The 26,289-nt window shown below is 47.0% G+C and overlaps 1 protein-coding gene across 1 annotated transcript in view; it reads right to left on the reverse strand.

Annotated features, from left to right (window-relative positions):
- LOC119465325 (protein O-mannosyl-transferase Tmtc3) overlaps positions 1-17,846 on the reverse strand; it is a 333,204-nt gene extending 315,358 nt beyond the window's left edge. Inside the window, exon 1 of the mRNA XM_049669279.1 lies at positions 17,329-17,846. The gene's annotated coding sequence lies outside the window, so the exon portion shown is untranslated. The remainder of the gene's footprint in view (positions 1-17,328) is intronic.
- Between the last annotated feature and the right edge of the window lie 8,443 nt (positions 17,847-26,289).

Below are 26,289 nucleotides of genomic sequence, written 5' to 3' on the forward strand. Positions count from 1 at the left end.
TTGAGATTTCGCAGCCTGCCATCTAGCTATATCTACTGGATGATTGGATTCAGCCTGTCGCTTGCGCTGAATCGCGCGCACAGACGGCCCAACCGGCGCGCCATCCATGGCGAGACTGAGCAACCAAGCGCCGGCGAAGCAGCCGTTAAACCGTCGCCTATAGTCACGTGGTACCGCAGCGTCGAGGCTCCGAGCGAGCGCAGCTGCGACGCGTCTCCGCAGCGGATCACGGGGCGTGACGTCACACCTGCCACACTTGCGCTCCGGCTGCTCAAGGTCATTGCGACTCGATGAATGACCTTGCGAGACATGACGTAATGCAGCTTTCGCTCTAAAAGATAATGAATGCGAAAAACCGCGGAAACTACCTGTAGTGCACATGGCTGGCTTCGTGTTTTTATTTAGAAGAGGTACACAGGAGCTGACTCGAATGAAACGAACACCTGGTCTTACAAATTACTCGAAGGGCATATAGAGCGCAAATAAGAAAACTGAAAGAAATCAACGCCTTTATAATGCTGGAGGTGTAGGAAAAAGGCTCATCAGCAGACACTGCACGACCAGGCATGCGCGTAAAATATTAGCTCCGGTAATCTACGAGCGCGCGTGCTATACGGAGGGAGTGACGTTACAGGAGCCGGATACGAGAGCGCGTCTCGGCTGCCTCGGGCTGCTGCCCCTCCTCCCTATGACAAAAGGTCAGAGACAGATTGGCTGCACGTGACAAATGGCTGGCCGCCAGACTGGGAAACTATACCAAAGCAAGGAACTCGGCTCCGTTCTTTCGAAGAAAAAAGAAAAGGAAACTGAAGGGAAAAAATAAAGCAGACGGAAAGGGCGAACGGCACCAAGGAAGGCACGGACGCTCACGACCGAACCGTGGAAGTTAAAAACGTCGAAGAAGAAATACTCGGGGAGCAAAGGAATAAGCTCTCAGGTCTCCTTGCTGCTGGTGCTTGCCTCGGTAATTCCCGTTCGTTTTTCTTTACTTGTTTCTCTCTGTCTTCGTTCAGCGCCCACTTTTTCTTGCTTCTTCTGATAAACGAAGAGTGGACGTCGTTGGGGTCAAAGACTCAATTTGCAAGGGGTGTTCCCGACCCCTTGCTCACCGTAGTTCCTTTTCTATTCCTCGTCTTCTCTTTCTGGACTTGCTTTCGCAGTTTTCCAACCAAAAGGAGGAACCTTTACCGGAATACGTCCGCGGGAACAGGTACTTTATTGCGCTTCAAGCTTCCCTGGCGACGCCAGCGCGAAAAATGACGCGTCACGCGCACTGTGAGCCAGGTGTGCGAGGCGTTTGGACATTTAGGCAACGAACCGCTTACCGGCACGGCCAAACTGATTGAAAAGGTTCATCATCCTACCGTGAATTCCTTCTTCACCTTGTGGCAAATAATAAAGACATACCCTGCAAATGGAAAGAACCTGTAAAAAGATGCTCTAAAGTTTAGAAAGGCAAAACGGCGTTGCTTTTTATTAACCACAAATGCGTAACCTTCCTGCAACAATAGGAGGAAATCGTTTCAACTCGAAATGCACCACGTCTACAACTAGAGCTTGAGAATGACCTACGGAACGCTTAGCAGCTATAGGGACATGAATATAGCGCTGCAATATATAACCGATCGACGCAAGCTACGGGGAAAGTGAAAGTACAGCGCCGGCAACGGAGCCATTACCTTCATGCACACAACAAGTAATCACTTTTTTACATGGTATATGCCAGTATTTCCTACAGGGTTGCAGAAACCTGGCCTAGACGAATCAAAACGTCGCGGGTAAATCTCGTGATGTCAGTCACTGTAGGAAAAGAAGAGGAATTAACCATGGACAGCCTAACAACATGATTCTTCATAGCGGATAAAAATCAGCAGGACAAACAGTGAGCATGGCACGCAGCAAGCGCTGAATATGAATTAATAGTGATGAAGAGTGAAGAACTGCTTCGTCGATCAGGCATGCTCTATTTAGATGAAAGCATATACAGGCAACTGTACCTGCAACCTCTGTCTTTTTGAGAGCGCGTGCATTTTCAAGACTCAATTTGCCGGGCACGCTTTGAAGAATCAGTGCTGCACCAGGCTGCGCGGGCGGTACGAAATTGCTCAAACTGCTCCATGTAAATGGTGCACCGCCTTCAACACGGCTTTGGCGTTAGCGAACCGCTTTGTACGAATGCAGTGCCCTTTCGACAGCGGCCTCAAAGAAATCTCCTCAAAATAGTAGGCGAGGGCCATCACTTTGCAACGACCACAGTGATTAAATGTTAATTTCACTCGGTAAATAAGAAAGCTGGCTTAAAGACGTGACATTCACGGCGCCACGCCTGAAGACATACGCGTTCATCAGGAGCAAGGAGGTGCGCTGGCCTTTCACAGTAAAATAGCTGGCGAACAATGGACCCGCAGACCGACGGGATTAGGTTTTCTCAATGGCTGGCTTAGCAAGCCGGCCCCCGTTATCCCCTGACAATTTTTTATTCGGCTCTATACGGCGAGCTGAGGCTAGGGAATGATGAACGCGGCGGGAAGAGGCGATGAGCTTGGCGAATTGGAGGGGAACAAGGCGATCAAAGTCTAGCCTGTTTTGCGCCTTTTGATTAATTCATCTCACACGGGCTGTAATTAACTGGGAAAAAAATGACGGTGTCCTTAATAACCTTGCACTAATATTAATCACGTCTATAGGTCCTACGGCCGTAAAAGGAGCCGGATGCAACACTCTGCCGCAAATGAATATAATTATATAGAAGTGGCGCCTTAAACCATTGCCGTCTTTTTCTTCAATTGTATTGTTCTTCAAACCATGTAGAATCATTGCTAATTTACCTTCGTACCGCCCCCCCCCCCCCAATTCCTCCCACGTTGACTCCAGTCCCTTAACGTGGTAATAAATGGAATGAAACATAGTGCGACTGCAATTTGTGCGCCAATTGCTGAGGTAGGCGTGAGTGGCTTCACATACGGTGTTATCACCCGTGTCCTCGCGTCAAGTGATACACGCATCTATGTATGTATGTATGTATGTATGTATGTATGTATGTATGTATGTATGTATGTATGTATGTATGTATGTATGTATGTATGTATGTATGTATGTATGTATGTATGTATGTATGTATGTATGTATGTATGTATGTATGTATGTATGTATGTATGTATGTATGTATGTATGTATGTATGTATGTATGTATGTATGTATGCAGTTACCTATCAAGAAATGGGTAAGGACAAGGAGACACAATCTCTCCAATGCTATTCACTGCATGCTTAGAAGAAGTATTGCAGAAGTACACCCCGTCATTTCTGGGTGAGTTTCAGTTCCGATTTAAAAACATAATCCCTTACTGAAAGGCTAAAATTACGCTTCTTTCTATCATTGTGAGTCGCTACCTTTCCTTCGAATGGGAAGGCTTAGGGGTGAGCATCAACGGCGAATACTTCAGCAACCTTCGGTTTGCAGATGACATTGTCCTATTCAGCAACAATGGGGCGAATTACAACAAATGATTGAGGACCTTAACCGAGAAAGTGAAAGAGTGGGGATGAAGATGAATATGCAGAAGACAAAGATAATGTTCAATAGCCTGGCAAGGGAACAAGAATTCTGGATCGGCAGTCAGCCTCTAGAGTCTGCAAAGGAGTACGTTTATTTAAGTCCATTACTCACAGGGGACGCTGATCATGAGAAAGAAATTCACAGAAGAATAAAATTGGGTTGGAGTGCATACGGCAGGCATTACCAAATCCTGACTGGGAGTTTACCACTGTCGTTGAAAAGAAAAGTGTACAATCCTTGCATTCAACCGGTGCTAACATATGGGGCAGAAGCTTGGAGGTTAACAAAGATGCTCGAGAACAAGTTAAGGACCGCACAAAGAGCGATGGAACAAAAAATGTTAGGCCTAACGTTAAGAGACAGGAAGAGAGCGGTGTGGATCAGAGAGCAAACAGGAATAGCCGATATTCTAATTGACCTTAAGAGAAAAAAATGGAGCTGGGCAGGTCATGTAATGCGTAGGATGGATAATCGGTGGACCATTAGAATGGGGAGACCGCGTTTACGGGGGTAGGAGCCATTCATTGTCTTACGCAGTGAACAGATTTAATTTTGAAGCAATTTAATTTCGAAGAATCGCCAGCGGCAATGGAGGGCGAATGCTGATAACCAATCCGCCGAGCAAACTCGAGACATCGAACGCAAGCGACAACGGCGGACTGCGGGCATACCGTAAGTGACGTCGTTCTCTTCGTCGCAGCTGAACATGTGTCTAACCTCATTATTGGGAAATACTTTAATAAACCCTCGGGATCAACCCAGTGATAAACACCGGGGCCGCACGTTTCAGCTTCGCTGGTTAACCATCTCCATGAAGTGGAAGGGCCAACCAATTTTTTTTTTTCTGGGGGGAGGGTGGGGCAGGGGGGCTCTCCGCCATCTTTCCATCCTGCCATTTTTTCTCTCTTTAAACTGGAGGCGGTTTCATTGCTTCTCGGCTTTTCTGTACACGTCTCCCTCTTAGCGATCGGAAGCATTGTGCTGCAGAACAGAGAGAAAAAAAAAAAAAAGCCAGGGGATGGTTCCGGGCTAGTGTAATACTACGACTGCTCTGCCTCGAGTCTATTCAGTTCGAACGCTCATTGTGACAATCAGAACATGACGACAAGTAATACAGTACGGCGGCGACACAGCCAGTGACGAACTAGAAAAACAATCAAGTTAGAATTCGATTGAAACAGAATCGTCACTTTATATTTCTCCACCAAGGTGCTATAGCTTTGCAAATTACAGACACATGCACAATGACATCAAATTGGTCCCCTATTCCTTGGGATTCTCTGGTAGGCTATAACCCACGCCCCTTCGCGGCCCTTCCCTCCCTGTCTTCCTCATCAGAAACAAAGGGACTAAAGTGCTTCTCCGCGAATGTAACACTCGCATTTTCGCCCTAACATGCTTATTGGATGACAATGGGGCCTGCTACGACGCGTTAAGGGAATTCGCTGCCGTAGCTGGACCCGACAAGGGGCCAAGCGGTGTCAACGACCTTTGCGGGGACCATTTTCCACGCTGTGCGCGAACAAGCGCCGGCGCCTAATGAAAGCGATCCGGCCACGAGAGTCAGTGCCAGCCAGTCGTTCCTGGGCGGCCGCAAGATGGAGCGGCTGTCTGCAGCCTCCACAGTCACGCTCTGGGCTCGTCGTTCAGCCGTCGCGCTTTCTCGCTGCCACTGTTGGCCCTCTCCCTCTTGCCGTCGTGCACAAGCTACGTCAGCAGCGCGGCTATCGAGGCCAACTGCGCCCCGCCGACCGAAGCAGACACAAATGACTTCGGAGAAGGCATGGAAGCAAGCGCGCTCTTCTCTAGAACGAGCCGAGAAGACGGTAAGCCACACTAGGATTGGAAACAGCGCTGCTCGGGCAACATTGGTGGTGGAAGAAAGCAACCAGTGAAAAGAGAAACACACCAATAGAAGCGGCCGACAGAAAAAAACGAACGGACGGTGGGAAGAAACGGGACCGGAGAAAAGTCAGTACACTGTAGAAATACCATGTGAACAAGAAACAAAGAGAAGGCAACAATGAAATGATAGCACGAAAGAAAACAGTTGGTTACATAGCATGTAAAATATATATATTGCAAAAGGACGCGGTAAACAAATGTAAAGACGAAGCAAGGGTCCACCGCCTGAAAAGAAAAGAAAGGACGCCGCGGCTCGAAAGCCCAGTCGTTGTACGCTACTCACGTTCTTCTGGGCCGCGCATCTTTATTTAGAGGAGGTGACGAAGGATCAAAGCGCGGCAGAAAAAAAAAAAAACGAAGTCGGCGAAGAAAAAAGCAGGTCACTTGCTTTGGGGCAATCCGAAATCCACCGAAAAAGTCAATGAAAAATGCAGGCGCCAAGTAGAGTTTTTACCTCCGACGTTCACGGTGTAGTGGTGCGCTCCCAGGCTACGAGCGAACTGAGGTCGGTGCTGGTGAAGGCTGCTCAAGGCGTCAGACTGGCCTTCCTAGCTCTCTTCGTGTTCACACTCTGAAATGACATACTTCAAATGTTCCATGATGTCGGAGCGGCTGCATATAGTGCGTACGAGCATGGGTTTCTGTTTCTTTGTACGTGTTTTTCTGAGGACCCAAACCTGCAGAGACGGTTTGATAACATTCTCTAATAAGGATATCAAATCAGCGCGACGAATACCTGCGCAGAAGTACAGAAGCACGCGAATAAAGGCACTAGCGCTCGTCCAACACCCTTTTTTTTTTCGTACGCATATTTAGTTTGATTTCGGTGAGAAACGAGGACGTCGATAACCTCCACTAAGCGCACCCAAACACACGCGTCACACTCACTCACCATAATTACATGTAACTTAGCTGCAGCCGACGCTGAAGCCACGTGCCGATGCGCAAAATAAGACATTTGAGAGAGTCCCTAAGGTCGCCACGACAACGGCGTATATATATATATATATATATATATATATATATATATACGTTTCGAATTCCATACAGGCGAAATGAGTTGCATACGGAGCCAGTCGAGAGGACAAACCACGCGCAAGCGGTAACGACAAAAGGAATCCGCGAAGCGTGGCGCGCGACTTGCGGCGAATGAAGACGTCTCGCGAAGCCTTGCCTGGTGGCAGCCCGCGACGGGTGAGAGATGGGCCGCCGGCGGGCCCGTGCCCGTTCCCCGCCGAGCGAAAGAGCGCCGAAGCGACCCTCCCTGACCTTGGCACAGCAGTGGCCTGTCAGGCAAACGCGTTTCGACGGCGGACGCAGGACTTGCGGCTCGGTAAAAAATGCGAGACGTGCGCAGGTACCGAGAATCCTAGGCGTTCGCTTCTGCCGCTTGGCTGATTCGCCAGTGTCACGGGCGAGTGCCTCTCCCATCGGATGCCGCCGACTGCGTGACTTGATGAATAACTTTATGAAGCTTAAACGACCAGCCAGGCTCATTTTTAGCCGCTTATCATTGGGCGCGCACAGAAGACAAAATGACTTGCCCACTGCATCGACGAAACATAGTACATACAGTGGACCTCCGCTTATTCCACTCCTGAAGGTCCTAGTCGAAAACTACCTAGGAAGGTCCTAGTCGAAAACGTTCCCGTATCTCTACCGCAATCGACTAGGTCTCATAATTCCAATTGAAGCTTGCATAAGGAGAACGTTCCTCCTGTACCAGCCGCGATAGCTTTTAGTTGCTATGGCGTTGTGCTGATGAGTTCGAGGTTGCGAGTACGATCCCAAAGTTCATTTCAAAATAAAGTTCATTTCACCTCACCCTGCCGTGGGCGCCGCGTTCAGATGGGGGCGAAATGCATAAATGCTCGTGCGATGAGCGTCAAGGAACACCAGGTGGTAGAAATTAATCACGAGTGCCCCACAATGACGTGTCTCATAATCAGATCGTGGTTTTAGCACGTAAAAACCTAGAATTTAAAGTTTCTCCTCAGATCAAGCCGGGACGCAGATTGAACGTCTGAGTGAAAGTAAGAAGAATTTATCAGCAACGTTCATCGCAGAAAGTTACAAAAGCTCCTACTACGCCTATACACGTTAGGTATAGTATTCTCTCTTCAAAAACTCCCCTCCTGTGTTGACATTCGCGTAAATTTGACGATACGCCAAAGGGGCATGGAGGCACACCTGTAGTGGAGCAAGAAATTTGAATTTGCTGATACCTAGCTCATTGAAACTGAGTACCAATAGCAGGTATCTCAGTTATGTAGACTGCGTCTGTTAGAGCATCTTAAGGGGACAAAATTTATATATGAGCCTTGAGTTAATGTGATATGGTTACAATGTTTTCGATTCTTGCGAAAAAAAGTTCCACTCACAAATTAGCTCTGTATTTCACAGTGGTGAAAATGCACCAAATTTGTCTGCTATAGAAGCCTCAAAAGCTGCACCCTGCGGATTAGTCACATCAGTATTTTTTTTTTTAATTTGTGCGTTTAAATTTGCGTCTGCTCTGGACCTTATCCCCTTCAGTCACGAATTACGATAGACTGCTTGTAAATGCGTGGAATTCCCATAATTTTTACGATGAGGTGGCTGGAGATGGTTTCTGCATTTTCTAGTGAGTCATCGTAACTAGAGGGTATTTAAACATGCATTTACTCTGCAGCCTACCTTGCTGAGTTTACTCGTCAAAAAGATTTAATCCCCAACTCACTTCTCATGCACAAGTTGTTCATTTGCTGCAGGCATTACGAGACAAGAAAAAAAAAAACTCTTTCGCCGTACATACTAAAACGCATCACGTCCAATATCTCCGTCAAACATGGTAGCGTCTTCAGTAAAGTGGTCGTCTGTACGTAGCGACATATGCTGCACTCAGAAGAAAAATGGAGCCACACTGAGTGAGCATGAGCGTTTAATTTACGTTAAGGCTAACGTTCGTGGTTAATATTCTTGCCACCGCTCGACAGAAATGACAAAAGAAGTCGCGTACATAGTCACTGAAGAGGTTACTTATCGATAAGCGACGGATACATTCCTTTAAGAAAGGAGCTAAAACAATCTAGCAATTATTGCAGCACCATTTTCCTTGCTAACTCTCCCGCACCTAGCTGCCCATGGCTGCTGCTAGGTGCCGCTGCTGTCTTACCGAATAGCTCATACACAGGACAACACTCGTATAACGAATCAGGGGCGCTATAACGTAAAATGATTCCAAACAGTTTTGATTCCAATTTCTGCAATCAGCCTCCACGATTGGTCAAAACATTTTCGGGCCACTCCCGACTTCGCCTGTCTGTCACGCGACGTCACAAAAACCGCGATAGTTCCCTACCTGATATAACGTGTACACACTGATTATACATTATTAAACCGCACAAAAGAAAAATAATCATTCCTGATTCGACGCCTTTTCACCACTGGCCTTCTACTATTGGTCCAATGTTCTCTGGCTACGCCCACTTCGCCTGTCTGTCGCGCGACCTCACAAAACCGCGAAAACTCACCACGTCAAAATGACGTGTACGCGAAAAAAATGCATCAATATGCCGAACAAAACTGAAAATTTTTCTGAATAGCCACAGAGTTCCCCGTTCCGAAAGGAATAGAAGATGGCTGCCCGCCGATCGTCCAGGCCTTCGCTACTCGCTCCTGCCGGTGAGCATGTATTTATTTGCGCATGATAAACCTTTTTGCGTGGCAGTAAAACGCTATCGAGTCCTTTCGACATGCATACGACATCGCTCTGCCAATTCTTCCTTGCTGAGGATCCGTTTTAGCGGCATTCTTATCCTTCCGTTGCACGCCGCCGCGATTTTCGACCAGCCACCGCAAGCTAAGTAAGGCGAAGCGGACCAATCGGAGAAGCCGGCACCACCCTCTTCATGCGGTTATCTATTTTCACTGTGCTGGTTCGGCCCCATCGAAACCCTCTCCACTAGAGGGCGTTCCTCGCCTCTTGTCAGCCAAGTAGATAAGAAAAACCACTGAGGTTAGACAATGTTATTGGTTTTGAAAGCGAACAAAGGTGACCTCCTCTAAACGAGGAGAGTGTTTGATTGGGCTCTTCAGACAACGCTGCGGGTCACCGCCCGATATATATATATATATATATATATATATATCATCACCCTATATTTATGTCCACTGCCGGAAGAAGGCCTCTCCCTGCGATCTCCAATTATCCCTGTCTTGCGCTAGCTGGTTTAGTTTGACCTAGTTTAGTGATTAAAATACTCCCTTAGTCCCTGAGTGATTAAAATTAGTATTGTATTAGTTATTAGTGATTAAAATACGTATGCGCTAAACAGTGGCGTCGGTTATATATATACAGGGTGTTCAAAATAAAGCTTTACGGAATTTTTGAGAATCGCCTGTGGCAGCGAGCCTAATTCTTATTGTTGAGCTGGGTTATTCGAAGAGGCGGACATTAGTAGCACGAGAAATCGAAACACACATCAACTAATTAAGGAAAATTATTCATTAACTTCTGACTTAATTACTTAACGACACATATTGCAATTTACGAATTGTAGCCGATGAGCTTGTCAGGCGTATCCACTTAGAATGAGCTTCCAGAATGACACCAGTTTAGAGATATGCGCCATCAAACTCGCCGTAAAAACGCACTGTTGTTGCACTTACTTTTTTACCAAAATGCTGTTTTGTACATTGAAGCACAAAAGTAACTGGAACGCCCATGCATTTCGTCCCACACTTTGGGAAATAATATCTCGAAACTGGTGTCATCCTGCAAATTCATTTTAAGTGGATACGTCTTGCAAGCTTACCGGATACAATTTGTAAATTGCAATATATGTCGTAAAGTAATTAACTAAGAAGTTCATTAGGCAATTTCTGTTAGTTAGTTGAATATGTGTTTGAATTTCTCGTGCTACTAATGTCCGCCTCGTCTAATAACCCAGCTCAATGATAAGAATTATCCTACCTGCCACAGGCGATTTTTAAATATATCTGTAAAGCTTAATTTTGAACACCCGGTATATATATATATATATATATATATATATATATATATATATATATATATATAGGTGGACTGGTGTGTGTTACTTACCTCAGCTATTCGAATTATTAACTAATGCTGTACTCGTAGCGCTGGATTCACCGGAGCGGTTTAGACACAAATTGCGCAGTCTAACTGAATGCCCCGATAATGATCCAACAATGGAGGGGTTCTTAATAGAGAACTGTCTCATGGTTAAATGCGGTGCCTGTGCACCAGTGAGACCAGTCGGTACTTGATAGACACGATACAAAATTGCTGAACATTAAATATGTGCGCATAAATCAACAGAAAGTGAGTATTTCATCTTGAACTTGGCTTTTGGTTCCCATACATAACGGAAACTCTCGGTGTGACAACAGATCGCGCGTACAGAGGCGCTCCTTGAATGCGGAATGCGTCCTCATTAATGTAAAAAAAAAAAAAAAAAAAGTTTGACGCAGTTATCTCTAAAAATACGCGACATGAGTCTCACGAGATGCCTATAGCGCCCTCTCACCGTGACGTATGCAGACATTTTAGCACACCACGTATATAACTTACATCTCCTTTAGTGATTAAAATATGTATGCGCCAACAGATAGCATCGGTTCTATTGCAGGCGCTCCACAGGAAATGTCAGAGACACGAAATACTGGTGCGTACACACACAAAGGCTACATATTTGTCGTCTTCGGTAAGATTGGATGCACATCACGCTATTCGCACCCATGTACGAGGGCACACACACCTGGCCACATCGTCCTAGCGATGTCAGCGATGGTGTGCATTTTGCGCGGTTGGCCCCGTTTTTTTTTTTTTTTTTTTTTTTTTTTTTTTTTTTTTTTTTTTTTTTCTCGCAAGGCGGCGCGCGCGCTCTGAGGCGGGCGTTTCTTTTTGTGATTGCACGTGGCCAGCCGAAGACGTAACTCGGATGAGGGAAGGCAGGCCAGGGAGTGGGTACCGCGATCGTCCAATATGGCTGCTTATGATCCCCGACCGACGATGGGGGGAAACACACACTCGCTCTCTCGTGTCTCGCCGAAAAGCGACACCGCTCGCGAAGAGCTGGCCCAGAGAGAGCGCCCCCAGCGAGCAGCTGCTTCTCGTGGCAGTGGCGCCGATAAATAAAACGAAGCACTCATAAATTGTCCATGACGCTGACAAAAAAAAAAATAGAAAAAAAAGAGTACGACAGCAAAGAAGAGACACGCAGCGGTACGCCTGCAACGCCGGTTTGGCAGCGCGATTGATTTTATTATCGTCTTTAAGGGCGCTCTCAAAATGACACAGATCAACACCGAATGGAGTTGATTTATGTCGAATGAGGAGCTTTTCCGAAAATGGTTTACTTGATTTAGAAATGTCAATGTGTGCGACGAAAGCGCAGTTAAATTGTATTGTTTTTAACATCGATCCGAAGCTTGGGGCTACGAGGGACGCCGTATATCTTCAAGCGGAATGATGTGCCGTTCGTATGACGAATTTCAAACGAGCTGCTGCGGAAATGACACGGTGTAAATAGCTTCTGCTTGTGAAGGCCGAAGAAAGCTGCATGGCTTGTGCGCTTGGCTTCATTCCACCTCTTTCGTTTTCGACAAAGCGCTCGTGATATGCACAATGAGAAGGGGTATGCCCCAGAAAAGTTCTATAGCTATTAACATCCTTTTAGAAGCTGACCCTCTTTCATGTTCGAATCGATTGTGTGACAAGCAGTGGCCGTTGGTTCAATTACTGTCCCCCGCAGTGCTTCGTGACGTTATAGAAAAAATAAAAATAAAATAAAGCTAAAGCAATTGAAGTACCTGCGCAACCATTCCTGCAAATAATGAGATCGTTTCGGACAGCCTCGTGGTCGCGCGTTTGCTCGGCCACTATCTCTCTTATTCTTAATTTTATGCTTTGCTTTTTAAAGACCCCGACTCTAAATCACGGAACTAATATTTCGCCGCAAACCTTTATTCGAAATGAGCATATTCGGGGAGCATATGAATGAGTTTTCAGCGCGTATATGTATACTGAAGCCCTTTTTATCCCAAACATATATGTGCGACCGCCGGCACGCGCATTCGCATGAGGCTGAAATAGATGACCGCGCCTATAGCAGTCTGTTTATGTCCACGCTAACGAACGAAGCCTGCCACCCGTGGCAAAAGAAAAATGCCAGCGGTGCTTAACTCCTGCGCGGGGAGAGGAAATCGTCTATCGAACTATGAATAATGCACACGCGGGGGAAGTCAATACATGAATTAAGCGTGTTAGGAACCAATCGAGCGTCGATATAAGGGGCTGGGTCGAAACTACCGTGGCTTGGATCGACGCAAGCGCAGCCTGCTACGCAGCATCATGCATCGTTCGTCTACCCGACGAGGGGCCGCCTGCAAATCATGAAGAGAAGCAGAACGCGGTCGGCCCAGCTGCGGAATATGTATGCTCATCGACAAACTCTGCGCTTATAGCGTTTTACGCTTGCCTCGAGCCATTAGTATAATGCACCACCTATATATACCGCACGATGCGTATGGAAAAACAAAAAAAAAAAAAGAAAAAGTATACAAATAAACATACATATAGAAGAGAAAAGGTCCACCACGGCCGCTGGGTCCACTCTCGCGAAACACGCGTCTCTAAATTTGCACGCGGCATTCTGCCCTTCATTTTCACGCAGGTCGGCGCTGCTGTCGGTATTGACTTTGTCAACAAAGAAAAAAGAGAACTTCGTGCATTAACGCCCCTTAAGAAAGCATTCGCGATATAGAAAAAAGACACAAGCAGACACGCCCCGTTTATCGCTAATCTGAAAAGGCACGCTATAGAGTGCGAAAAGAAATCCATTATTGAATAAAAAGAAAGGGAGGAGAAAAAAAATACATTAGGAATAGATTTCCGTTGCCGACGAATGGGCGTATATCCGCACAGACCATCTTGCGCTATTGGAACAGGCATAGGAAAGTGACAAATAGTCGACGTGCGCGAGCCGTATTTTTGTCCCGTAAAATGTCACTCCCTGCGAGATATCTGCAGCTTTTGTATACGTTTATTATTATTGATTCTAGCTTAAGCGAAAACGTGTCAGAGAGCTTAATTATGAATCTGATCTGCAGTCAGGGCTGACAGACGCTTTCTTTTCATCGTATGCTAAAGATATACAGTCAACACTGTTCACGACAGCAATTCTATAGCTTTAATATGGCGACTCACGTTCCTGCTTAAGCTGGAAAAAGTGACTGCTGACCCATGATGCGGGGCATTTCGTGGCATGAAATGCCACAGCATGCTTTGATGATACCGCATGAAATCACACGTTGTACTATATATTTATCTCTCACCAGCAGAGATGCGAGTACTGAATAAAAAATTTAAAGAAAATGCACACTGAGCTGAAGAAAATTACAATTCTTTTAGTTATCTGTTTTCCAAAAAGCAAAACACCAATTCTTTTTTTCTTTTTAGGTGATCTTACAAAGACTTCTTGTTAGGTGATAGTGAACATTTTTCTTACATGTCGTTGAAGACGCGACAAGCTCGAATGCCAGAAAAATATCGGAAGTTTTTGATCGTACACATCAAAACAGCGGGTGGAGGTGGGCGGGAGAGGCGGGGGGGGGGGGGGGGGGGGAGCTTTCTAAACGCCTTCTAAACGCTTTTTAATTACCGTGCTCAAGCTGCGTTTGTGAAGCTTCTCAAATGGGTTCAGAAACACACTCTGTGTCACCTCGGGACACGCTACCGTCAAAGGCAGGAAACGTTAATTGCCGCGCTCACTGAGAACATGCGCATAGCAAGTAATGCCCGGAGGCAGGGATTACGCAAAGATTGTTCGACAATCTGAGTGACAATATGCTTGGCAAGCAGTAATAAAGGAACAACCATTAAGTTTGCACTGTATACTGTAAACACTTGTCGGAACGCAGCTCGTAAGGTCATCGCAACTGACATATAGAGAGTTCTTGTTTTACTTTTTTTTTTTTTTCGTGATGCTTTAACTTTGACAGTGGGAGAAAATTTGAAGCCGTGCTTAGGGAACCTCACGGCGAGTTCTCGTTAATACTTACCCACTTATAAGAAAAGGACGAAGTAAAAAGCGACGCGAGTAGACACCTCGTCAAAGTTGGCACTCATGTAGCTTCGTAATCTATAGTCGATGTGTGCTCCTTGCATTATTGCTGTTTCGTGGTTAAAGTATTTTGTTTGAATGTCATTATTATTATTATTATTATTATTATTATTATTATTATTATTATTATTATTATTATTATTATTATTATTATTATTATTATCTCATAAGAAAAGTACGACATCAAAATCGACAGATTCTGGAATAATTACTGTCGGAGGCGCCGTAACTGTGCAGCCCTACAGCTGACGCAGATGAACATCGGCCAGCACATGTGGGGAGGGAAAAAGAAAAGCGCAAGAGAAAGACAAGTGCATACAAACGGAGGGAATTGACAATATGTACACGAAGTTGCAAAAGAACCGAGTACTCATACCTGACTGTTCCGATATAATGAAAATTCCGATGTGCGCGAGCCGTGGCCCCGTGGCCAGAGTAATGCCTCGGTGCAGTCGGCCGCTGCAAAAGGACACACCGCGCGACGGTAGCGATTCGCAAGACCCGCTCGCTGTGAAGCGAAAGCCGTGAAGCGCAGTATAGTGAACGGTCGAGCGCCTGAGGGGCTGTGCACAATCGGGACAGTTGTCTCTGTCAACGAGCCCGAGACACGCTTGGCGCAACTGCGGTCGCACGTATGCGGTATAATAACGGAACGACGTCTCGTACCTTGCCTGATGCCTGAAACGGGGCTCATAAAATATTACCGAGTAATAGGATTCCTAGTTTCTTACACTATGTACAAACGTCCTGCGGCAATAAGCAAGCAAAAATAGAAAAGGAAAAAAAAAAAAAAAAGGAAAGAGCGATCGAGAGAGATGCAGGAAAGCTCACCAACCTCGCCTCGTCAACCAACGGAGGTCAGCGATGGTTGGACGACACGGGGTGGTTGGCGATAAAAAGCTTTATGAAACGGCGATAAGCCGAATGGCTATGGGCTAATGGTTGAAAATTGCCTGATCATCCTGTTGTTCCCTGCGTGGCACTTATAATCCTGTCTCCCCTATACACAAGTCACCGAACGGCGTGCTTTATCTTACAGTAAGTCGGGCGTGAAATGCATGAGTGAGGTTTCTGTCCCCACTTTCTACGAAAACAATGAAACCAGACTGGTAACGCGTGTCACCTCTGATATTTACGCGTTGGCAATTTCGCGCCCGTCTAAAGCGAAACGGCGATAATATGGTTTGTGGGCTGCTTAACAGTGCTGACAAAGGATAAAAAAGAGCGAGAAGCTTCAATATCTGCGTGCTCTCCTTGCATGAAGAGCCACGAAATAAATTTCAAGCATACTCAATTGTCGACAGGCTAAGCCCTTATTGATAATGATGCATTGACTTGTTATAAGTAACCGGCTGTCGTCCGTGGTATACACGTACTATAGAAGGCGCGAAATTTAATTGAGTTAATTGCACTAGCCCCTGTCAAACAGTGACGCTGCAAAAGAAGTTGGTTTGCACCGAACCCATGGCGAGAGCGCTATGTCGCATCTCCCTCGTTTCGCACGATTGTCGCTGACATGTGCGAAAACGGTGACTGTATCTGCGGCTAAAAGAAGAGCATTTAAAAAAAATATTATTTTAAATTCTTTTGTGAGCACCGAAAGATTCGACATCTTATAGAGAAACGAGCGAAGATACCCAATAACCGGAAAAGGAGTGTAAAGAAATATACTGAGCATTGGAAGCGCAGATAATGCGGACAGTTGAGTTATTTGTCAACGACGCTTTGCACGCGGCAGGCGCGATACTTAAATATAGACCACCTGTTCACCAAACGCTTGCGGGAGCCGCTTCACATGACGTGTACAGATTCATGCGGTTACTGCTTCTAGCGATTCATACTAAGTCAGATTTTATAGCTAATTCTGCGTCTCTAATTATACCGAACTTCGAAATAGAGTGACAGTCGCTATTCGTTTCTTGATTACATCGTTGTACGGCTTCAAATGCCGACGATACGCATTTTCGCTAAAAGAAACGAAAGAAGCTTCTTCTACCACGTCTCGGATTGTTCCGCGCAAACGCCTTGACTACGCCGCTATCAGTAATTATTTCAAGGAGGCACATACCAGGACACAAAGCAAGAAGCATGGTGATAGAAAAGAGAAGTTCTACAAAAGTAGGCTCGTGACTCGTCTAGCTCTCAAAGTGCTGACACTAACTGCCGAAAACAACACATTATATGCGAACGATGCCCTTTGGTACACAGCCTAACCATTTTTTAAAACCGGTAAGAGCAATTTGCGTGGCCCTAATATTAAATGTACGGCTATGCGCTAGCAAATAACACTTTTGAACGCCTATATTATTATCCGGACGAGTATGCATCGTCCACTTGGTAGCAATGCCACTATGCGAATTATTGACGACATTAAGAATTTCGTCGTGGTACAGCAGGCGGCTGGTGATTTAAGTTGAGATAAAGGTGGTGCTTTCGCGATTATAAACCACTATCACTATGATTTAGGCTGGTTCGTACACTTTTTTTTTCTTAGTTCAGAAATCTAGAAATAAGGAAGAGAAACCAATTTACCAGCTTGTGTGCAATGTTCATCTTGTCGATGGAATTAATAATAACCTACATAAAAAAATCCACCTCGAATCAACTTCGGAACATGTAGTAGGTCAAGCATTAATGTTACTTGAGCTACTACACAGTGTTTTAGAAACTAAAGAATGTGTATAGTCGAGGCGCTCGAACGCCCGTGCTTCTACGCGGGAAGACTACGTTCACTCACCTCACATAACGAGCCCCTTCAGCGTCCTACCATAGACGCGTTCCAGTTGGCAGCAAGAAACAGCTGAGCGGGATGTCACGCGCAGTTTGACACTTGCTGTCCGTCACGTGAAACGCTCGGCTAGCCTCACCGACTGGTTCGAGAAACGGCGACGATCAGGTCCGCGCGGTCAGAACCAGCTGGAGTCCTTCGCGATTGTTATTTGTTTCGCTCAAGTTGTTTCCCGTCTGTTCCCACGACGGCGATGACGCGCAACTGACAGGCAGGGCCTTAACAGTCCTTCCGTCGTACGCACACCGTCACATGGTGTTCCGTCGAGAGGGGCACATTTCACCTCCGATCTGTCGCCAGACGTGAACCGGCGAAGTCGCCAGGTGCGAGGAGCGCTGCACACGCCGAATGAAAGAGAGTGCGCGCCCTATAGGCCAGGAGCGCGAGCACACGGCGCCCGACGAGCGCCGCAGACCGACATTCACTGGCGCAGTGAGGAGAGTCTCGAAACACGCCGGTAAAACCACTCCCCACCGTGGATGGGAGGGGCGGGCACCATCCACGCATGCGTCCAGCGACTCGCGGGGGCGCCTCGGTCGCATCGAACCACGCGGTGGCGCCCTCAAAGCGGGGCACGTGAAAGCCGCGGCTTGCCGGCCCGCATTCGGCACAAATCGAAGCGCGCGCATGGGGGGCTCTTAAGGTGCGGGCTACGCGCGGTCCCGTAAAAGGGACCGGTTTGTTGTTTTTTTCTTGACTTTCTTGGCACGAGTATTTTCTGTGTTGTTCGTGGATCAGGGGTGGTGGGCAGGGCGTAAGAATAACGTAGCGTGAGTGCGGGTGCAACTGCTGTCTAGGAGGATTGATTAGCGACGGGGCCTCTGGAGATAAAGTAGCACTCATTTGCGCATTGACGCTGTACGAAAAGGTGAGAAGAGCCCTGCGGGCCGATGCAGCTTCTTGGAAAGCTGAATGTTACATAATGCATATTTATTATCTGGCTGGTAAGGAAGCGTGAAGGCGCAAAGCATAAGAGATATTTATGTAAAAATTTTACGTGCCAAGTAGAGGTGATTGGTTTGTGGTAAGCGCTCTTCCCCAGAGAGCCTTAAAGTCCTTCGAGAAATTACAATCCGATGTTTTACGTTTCAGCACCCTTTAAAAGGCCTTTAAAATAAAAAAAATATATAAAAAAATAAGTAAATTAAATTAAGTAAGAGCGCGCGGAATAACACGCTAATTTTCGGAAAGAGAGGGGAAAGGAAATGCAGGGAGGTTACCTAGACGGGGGAGGGGGGGCACGTACGCTTGAAATATAAAATTACCTTATGGGGTTGAACGTCCTGAAACTGCACGTTAGGTATGACGGATGGCCCCGGATTAATTCTGACCTCTTGGTTTTTTGTTTTTCTTTTAACATGCACCCAAGCGCGGAACATTAACACTTTTGCATTCTGCCCCCATCGGAATGCGGCCGCCGGGGCCTGGAATCGAACCCGCGTCCTCGCGCTCAGCAGCACGACGCCATAGCAACTGAGCCAGTGCCGCGACTGCGCGTCCGGTTTGGTACCCTACATCTAGGGAAGGGGGTCAAGTGGTTGCAAAAATGTCTTGAGCTGTCACTCGAAAGAGCAAGTTGTGAATAATGTGCAATACGTAAGTGACAGGCACGCCCTGGGCTCATCTCCGGAGGAGTCACCGGACGCGTGATCGGGATTCAGAGGCGTTATAGGTACTCTGAAGCTCTATGTAATCGGGAGAAGGACCCTCCATATTACTCACGCCTCTGGAGCGCTACAGGGGGGTCCCGTAAGCCTCAACGTAAGAACAAGGATCTTCTGTAGTCCCACGCTTCGTGCATCAAAGGATGCAGATCTCCGGCCTGCATATTTGTCACCTGGGCTGCGCGCAGCTCAGAATTCGCAGTTCCGAATACAAGCTCATGAGCGTTTTCAATGAGTGAGCTGGACAGACCTGAAGTTAGATTCAAAAGGTTCTTTGTTTTTAAGTTCTCGACTATTTACACTTTCGTTATGGCGATTGACCGGCTCTTGTCCTTGAGAACCGTTCTTGCATCAGCGAATGGCTTCGTGGACCAGGGTCCAATAGGACGCAGCACACGCTCCACACGTATTTCAGAATATACGTATAGAAATACCACTGGTATCGTATATAATTTAGTGGTCATGATAAACATAAACGAGATCGCGGATTGTACACACCTATTACATTCTTGTTCACCAAACCCGAATTTTCTTTTTTAAGCAGATTGTTTCTGTTTCTTCCAACGCGTTTATTCCATACTCAAATAACAATGAGAGACAGCTCTTTATCGGAAGGCAGAATATTTAGCTGCCTATATGCTACGCTGCAAGGGATGGGAAAAATGGAAAAGAAGGCTTTTGAGAAAGGTGGGCAGAACATATTAAGAAATAAAAAGTTAAAAGTATAGATTTTGCGATTCTGTCGGAAGTATAACGATCGAAGGCGATGGATGAAGGCATTTAGTATTGTGCGATCTTCACGGTTAATGCAAAAGAAAGAAATGCAGAAAAATAAATCTTGATAAGTGGAGAAGGGTGAGTCACAGTTTCGAGAGCAAGTCTGTTGCGTCGATGTATATGAAAAAAAAAATCACCCGCCCTTCCCCTGTCCAGAAAATGGGGCTAAGTGAAACTTGTGGCAAGACGACGCTGTCGCAGACGTTCCGCTTCATTTGCTCTAAACTCAGGGTCGACGGCTTTTCGCTGACGTTTGACCTCAACATCGCACTCCCGCAGCACGGGGTCCGCGGCTTTTCGGTGACGTTTCGCCTGGGCTTCAGAAGCCCTCACGCTAAAATCGGCACATCGACAACGAGCCCTTTCCCGAGCGAGTTCGCGGCGCCATTGCTCAAACGCAGCCTGCTCCTCGGCGTAACGCACCACGCGCCGCTTTTCAATCCGGTCGCCGAAACTGATCTGAGGCGAGGGAAGCCCGGCGGAGCGCGCGACAACCCCCTTTCCTTCCCTTTCCCGCGACACACCAAACGACCCTGATTGGTCGCGCGTCCCGTGATCCGGCGCTGGCGCAGCTTTCCCCCGCACCTGCTCTACTCTGGGAGCAGCCGGGTTTCAGCCTGACACCACCACCACCACCACCACCACCACCACCACCGCCGACACTTGTGAGGCAATACAAGCTTGGCTTGAAAAGTTCACCTCCCATGCACCCAGTACAGATGGCAAACGAGCGGAGCTGAAGTGTGTGGTCACGGTATTGATTTCCTTCTTTCCTTCTCTCTTTCTTTCTCTCTTTCTTTCCTTCCTTCTTGGCCCTGGCTCATACCCTCATATCCCTGGCACATACCCGCATATCAATGCGGGTATGCGCCACAGGTGATTTTAATATCGCTAATCGTGGCGTAACTGAAGAGCATGTGACGTTATTTATGTAGTCATACATTCGTACCCTTCCATGCCAATTTTGGTACATACCAAGTGAACGAGACGCGAGTTCTCGACAGGTTTTCGATAGGATTTTAGCGTGACACCACCGCCACCACCGCCGACACTTATGAGGCAATACAAGCTTCGCTTGAAAAAGTTAAGGGTTCTGCACTGCATTCTTGAAGGCAAGCAAGCAAGCAAGCAAGCAAGCATTTTGATGGGCAATAGCATGTACCCAACATCAATTGTAATCTCGAAGACGCTTGGTTCCAGACTGGAACACTTCCAGACTTTCCTGATTGCGGCTGCTGCTGCTGTCTTGCCCAATGGGCGCGTGCCTGGTGTCGCGTAGCCCATGCGCGCCTGACCACGCTCACGCGAGAACATGTGCACACGCGTTGGCTCTCATTAGGTCATGTTCAATGCCCCTCGATGTGCCTTAGGCATGAACCTTTAAAGGGTTTCTCACCACGCCCCAACGTAAGCTTTTGTTATACACAGCAAATTCTAAAGCGCCGTATAGCGAGCATGCTACTGTAAAAAAAAAAAGAAGGTTTTCGAAAGTGTCTGATAACAGCGGAGATATAGAAGCAAATAAAATGTTGAGATGCGATGACACAAGAAGGCAAGCTAAAGCTACTCTCTTCGTAACAAGGACTCTCTCCCATTGCATCGAACAGGGACGTTCCTTCCTTGTTTTTCCGATGTAGGTGCCGAGAGCTCCCGTCACGTATACGTCACAAGCCCCGTCTCGGTTTTTCTTTTTATTGCGATAGTAATTATATGGACACTCCTGGCGAACATTCGGCCGTCGCCGTTGGCGTCGCCGTGATGCTCAGTATAAAGTCTGAGTGCGAGAACACCGCGGCTGTGCACGCTGTATGCTATAGGTTCGACCAAAAGCTTGCGAGGGTGGGCCGAGAAGTATGGTGGCTTGATGCGGCGGTGTCTTCGCGCGAGGGAGGAAGGCGGGAAGGGTGCGTGCCGTCTTTTCACATGCGCAAGGGCGGGAGCGGGAGAGATGCACGCGCGCTAGGAGGGAGGGGGGGGGGGGGGGGCAGGTGAGTGCCCTTGTCCTGTTCACCTCCATCTGCGGCGGCTGGCGCGGCTGCGCGGGTCCTATCTTGGAGGCAATCTGCGCTTGTTCGAAGGCTAGCCGGCCGGATATAGCTCAAAGCTTCGTGTGCGCTCTGTTCTCGAGCGCCTAGTTCGCGTTGAATCAAGAGGCAGCACGAAGGGGAATTAACGCGCCGCTGCTGCCGCTCTTCATCACGGCAGCGTTCTGACAACGCGGTGTCCGCGATCATCGAGCGAGATGTGTTCGTATTTGCACGTGCGCGCGTGACAACGCGCTTGTTAATTTAGCTAGCAAGCGAATGTTTACGGCAGGTTATGCAACTGATCAAACGACTAACCTTCAAGCATATTTAGTGCTAATGGACAAGGACAGGAGGGAGACAACGACACAATGCGCTATTTACTTCAACAATTTTATTTCCATGAAACAGCTGCCTATTGAACCCGCATTGTGTCGTCGTCGCCCTCCTGTCCTTGTCCCCTGGTGCTAAATATGCTTTCAGTTTACCAACACGGCCAACATTTGGCAAGACTAACCTTATATAGTATAGCTGTCTAATCAATGCTTCGCCTGTTGGGCGAGACTGACTTTTTCTTTACTTTTGTGTGGGCGTGCGTCTTTCACCTCCAGCGCACGACGGCTGGAGGTGAAAGCACTAACAATCTCCGCTTCTGACGTGCTTATTGCACAGGAGACTGTGCGCGACACTAAAAACAGCAGTAGAAGGATCGCCGCCGCACAGGGATGATGTCATCAAAACCGCAGACAGAATATATTGTCTCCGTGAACTACGATCGCACACTCAGAAGGAACACTTAAACAAAGAGCACCCAGATTTTTAAAAGAGCCAGCAGATCACTACCGGATATCTTTATTAAAGAACCATTGTTTGGTGCCACTACACTGCATGATGTTTACACAGAATCTGTCGCTCGGTATAGGTTGCTGCGAACAGTTGGCGCTTTTGTTGAGATCTCGCACACCATTAGGACGACGAATTGCGGGCTGATTAAAACGAGCATAGTTAGCAAAGGTTGACGAGCACGCTTTCTTACATAGTGACATATGTTTAGCCAGTATAGTGACAGTTTACTGTGCACTACAGCCTTCGCTAGGCCAAAGGAAAACATTTATGCAGGATCCCTTGGGTGGTTGTTGGGTTGTTTCGGCATATCTAATGCAGAAGCGCCACGACGTGCCAGAATTCCCAGGAAGTGCTCTGTTTGCATCATGCGCGTATGGCACGCGCAAGCTTAAACCAAAGGAAAGTGAGATATCCCCGGGCCGTCGGCCCTCTCAATTATAAGGTTCGCAGCCGTAGGGGGGCAGGCACGCTCTCTCGACGACATGTGCGGATCAGGTTACGGTGAGTAACCTGAGCGATCTGTAAGCACCTGCAATCCCAACGAGAACAACGACTGCTACTAGATCAAGCACACCTTAAAAAAGAAAATGATAATGAAAAATAAAACAAGAAAGAACGTCACTGCCAGAAGGTAACTACTGGGATCATGTTCGGGCCGCCGGTAAAATTATTTTCACGCTGTTATTTATTATTGCGTTGTCTCCTCGTGACGTTCTCTCGTGTCTGCGCGAGGACAAATCCGCGGTTGTTAAAGCACCGGTGCCCACGGCTAAGATTACAAAGCGCAGGCATCGGTCGCTCTTTTTGCTTTAGCTCACCACTGCTAGACGATGGGTCATGTATATATATATATATATATATATATATATATATATATATATACACCACACACACGCACGCGTGTGTCTGTGTGTGTGTGCGTGTACATGTGGTGTGCGTGCCTGTGATATTTCCTAGGAATCACGCCGCGTGCGCACGTACGCACTCACTCACGCACACACGCACACGCACGCATGCACAGCAGGCAAAGGATGTACAGCAGGCACAGCATGCGAATGGAGCCTTGCGAGACTTAGGAAATTGCTTCACCCATGCGCTGCCTTTCAGGAAAGTTTAGAAATGCAAAAGCTATAAGTACATCGTTCAATGTGTCACCATTCAGATGCGCATCGCGAGGCGGATGAACAAGACGACGTGCACAGTAAGGTGGAACACCCTGTGGAACGCCTCGACTGTTGGAGCGTTTTAACCATAGATTTGCGTTGTATAATGAGTCTAGAACGCTCAAACAAATATGTTTCAATATCACCACGAGCCTTATAAAGGTTGCACATGACAAAGACATGGCAAGTTCAATATTTTATAGCCATGCTGGAGTACGCGCTGACCCTGTGCGGAGGTGATGCGACAGAGAGTAGCTGGCCTGCTCAGTCCTTTTTCACAAGGTTTGAGGAGATGTAAACGTTAAAGACTGAAAATGACTGGCGACGGCTTGTTCTAGAACGCGTTGATAGGCTCTAGTAGCCTCCTTTGCTGGCCTGAGTTCTAATGCATATCGAGTTAGTCTGTAAGGCGCCTCATGGTCCTTTACCCTTACATGCGAGGAAAGACATTGAAGCTTTATATATTGAATCAGAGGCTGCTCCGTTCTTTGAAAAGGCGTAACGCAAAAAAAAAAAACGAGCTCAGCTCTATACGTGTTTTGATTTCGCGATATATTGGCTGGCACGGACAATCTGTCTCGTGCATTGCAACCGGAGCGAATTGTGGCGCGACTACCTCGCTATAATCTAGAGATCACGAGAGCCAGCGCGTGAGTGACGCGTGGAAGCGATTCACAGCAGCCGCCGCCAACAGACCTTTCAGACGACGTGCGCTACTCTGGCGCCATCTCGTAGCCATCGTCGCCGCACTGCGCTTTTGTTCTCACGCTTTCGCTATACCCTCATCCGCTTTCCACCACATGGTTCCGCTGCACCCTCCTCTCCGCTTTCCTCCTCGCCTATTTCATTCCCCGCGGCACTGAGCTTGTTCGCTCGGCTACGAGTGACAACGCCGACGCTCGCCGCACACATATTAGAGCTGCGCTCTAATATGTGTGGATTTCTCCAGAGGAAACACATGCTGCAACAACTGCAGAGCGAGCTTGCTGTACGACCGCACTACAACGCACTCTCGCATACTGTCGACGAGACGACGCAGTCAAGTCAGCCCAGGACCCCTTGAGGGTCAGAATCACGAACGCTGTTGCGTTGGCTCCGCGCGTCTTATCGGTCATACGGTCGGTAAAGACTTTGATCATACGTTCTCTGCAGACTTGTATGTAACGAATTACAGGTAATTAATGACTTGTAATCAAGAACGTTTTTTGGTGATCTCGGCACAAGCATGGGAACACCATTCGCTCCCACGTATGCCAACATTTTCATGGGACAGCTTGAAGCAAACCTGATAAAATCATACCCTTTAAAACCCCACACCTACCTACTGTTACATTGACGACATAGTCATAATATGGGAACATGGTACAAACGCGCTAACCGACCTAATTAGTCATTTCAACCAGCTATAATTGGTGATCTTGTAATTAAACGATTACTTTGTTTACTCAGTAGCGCTCACTGCAATTTGATTGCTTTTTTTCAGAAACCAATTACATGCAACCAATGACATTTTTGACTAAACAAGCTATAACGAGGGACGCAGCTCTGAGCACCTCACCCCACAACGCCCGAACACCATTTCACATCAAAGAAAATTAAAATAACTTGTTTACCTTTATTTCTGGCCACGGAGAGTATATTGGTGCGAAGAAAACAGTAGAAAATATAATTTATTAAAATTTATTATAGTACAGCAAATAATCATAAGTAATTGATTTGCTGAACTAGCCGCAACTGAAAGCACCATCCAGCATGTAAAAAACGCTAGTATGGGCTCTACATTAGCTTTCCTGTGCGTAAGTCAGAGATTTTAGGCATAAAATTCAGCGTAGGAAAAATTATACGTTGATCTTTGCGGGGTTAAACTTGCCGGAAACTAGAGTGTCCAAAGGAATGAAGACGTGTACATGGGTTACCTCCTTCCCATGATCGACGTCCTGCTGCTATGTCTCGATCACCCGAACATGGCAGGCTTGCAAATGTGCACACCTCTCTTGGAAGTCCGGCCTCTGAGCTGTTCTCTCATAGCAAATTTATCTCTAAAATCTTCCTCTCTCTCTTGGACGAGCTTTTAAGCGACCTTCATATGCGGTAAGATCTGCTGCTCAATTCTTTTTCGCTTAGTGCAGTGTACGACTTCTGTGTGATAACATACGTTTTTTGGCCGTTAAACGCGTATGTTTCCACCTGTTTGATATACGTATACGTGCCTCATATGGGGCACCTATTTTTGCAATTGTAACACGGGAACAGCATTTTTAGGGCTTCATAATATGGAGCCTTATATTAAATTACACATTACATTACATTTGCTCACCTTTTCAAGGAACGTGATCGTTTGCTGGTGTCTGTTGCAAATAAACGTTTAAGTCTAAATCGCAAATGAGTGAAGGGCGCCGGGAGGAGGTCCACCAGATGTTGGCCTATAAATCGAAA

Source organism: Dermacentor silvarum, chromosome 1 (genome assembly GCF_013339745.2).
Source record: "Dermacentor silvarum isolate Dsil-2018 chromosome 1, BIME_Dsil_1.4, whole genome shotgun sequence".
Taxonomy (NCBI): domain Eukaryota; kingdom Metazoa; phylum Arthropoda; class Arachnida; order Ixodida; family Ixodidae; genus Dermacentor; species Dermacentor silvarum.